Genomic DNA, 1,564 nt, shown 5'->3' on the forward strand with positions numbered 1-1,564 from the left:
CTCACAGTAACCCAGCAACAGATTGATTTCACTATTCGGTCCCCTGCAGAAGTGTCAGTTAAAAAGGGTAAAGCGTGTATCCGGGCATGGCTCTTTCTTTTTAAAACGTCAAGACTGAGTACAGATTAGCTCTGCAAGAACTTAGGTCAATGAAAAAGACCAAAATTGTGACGTGTAGTGACGTTGGTGTTATGAAACTCGTAATTGCAATGGTTGTACTTTTTTAATCAGTGTTTTTACAGTTTAAATGGCGCTGTGAAAATATTGTACATTTCGAACGTATTTTCAGATGTGAAAAAAATCGGTCATTATTTGTAACGTTTAAACTGATCAGCCATAACATTAAAACCACCTCCTTGTTTCTACACTCACTGTCTATTTTATCGGCTCCACTTACCATATACAGGGGTTGGACAAAATAACTGAAACACCTGTCATTTTAGTGTGGGAGGTTTCATGGCTAAATTGGACCAGTCTGGTGGCCAATCTTCATTAATTGCACATTGCACCAGTAAGAGCAGAGTGTGAAGGTTCAATTAGCAGGGTAAGAGCACAGTTTTGCTCAAAATATTGCAATGCACACAACATTATGGGTGACATACCAGAGTTCAAAAGAGGACAAATTGTTGGTGCACGGCTTGCTGGCGCATCTGTGACCAAGACAGCAAGTCTTTGTGATGTATCAAGAGCCACGGTATCCAGGGTAATGTCAGCATACCACCAAGAAGGACAAACCACATCCAACAGGATTAACTGTGGACGCAAGAGGAAGCTGTCTGAAAGGGATGTTCGGGTGCTAACCCGGATTGTATCCAAAAAACATAAAACCACGGCTGCCCAAATCACGGCAGAATTAAATGTGCACCTCAACTCTCCTGTTTCCACCAGAACTGTCCGTCGGGAGCTCCACAGGGTCAATATACACGGCCGGGCTGCTATAGCCAAACCTTTGGTCACTCGTGCCAATGCCAAACGTCGGTTTCAATGGTGCAAGGAGCGCAAATCTTGGGCTGTGGACAATGTGAAACATGTATTGTTCTCTGATGAGTCCACCTTTACTGTTTTCCCCACATCCGGGAGAGTTACGGTGTGGAGAAGCCCCAAAGAAGCGTACCACCCAGACTGTTGCATGCCCAGAGTGAAGCATGGGGGTGGATCAGTGATGGTTTGGGCTGCCATATCATGGCATTCCCTTGGCCCAATACTTGTGCTAGATGGGCGCGTCACTGCCAAGGACTACCGAACCATTCTGGAGGACCATGTGCATCCAATGGCGGTGCCGTGTATCAGGATGACAATGCACCAATACACACAGCAAGACTGGTGAAAGATTGGTTTGATGAACATGAAAGTGAAGTTGAACATCTCCCATGGCCTGCACAGTCACCAGATCTAAATATTATTGAGCCACTTTGGGGTGTTTTGGAGAAGCGATAGTGAGCATCACGTAGTGACCTGGCCACTATCCTGCAAGAAGAATGGCTTAAAATCCCTCTGACCACTGTGCAGGACTTGTATATGTCATTTCCAAGACGAATTGACGCTGTATTGGCCGCAAAAGGAG

The sequence above is a fragment of the Trichomycterus rosablanca genome, chromosome 19, assembly GCF_030014385.1.
Source record: "Trichomycterus rosablanca isolate fTriRos1 chromosome 19, fTriRos1.hap1, whole genome shotgun sequence".
Lineage (NCBI taxonomy): Eukaryota > Metazoa > Chordata > Actinopteri > Siluriformes > Trichomycteridae > Trichomycterus > Trichomycterus rosablanca.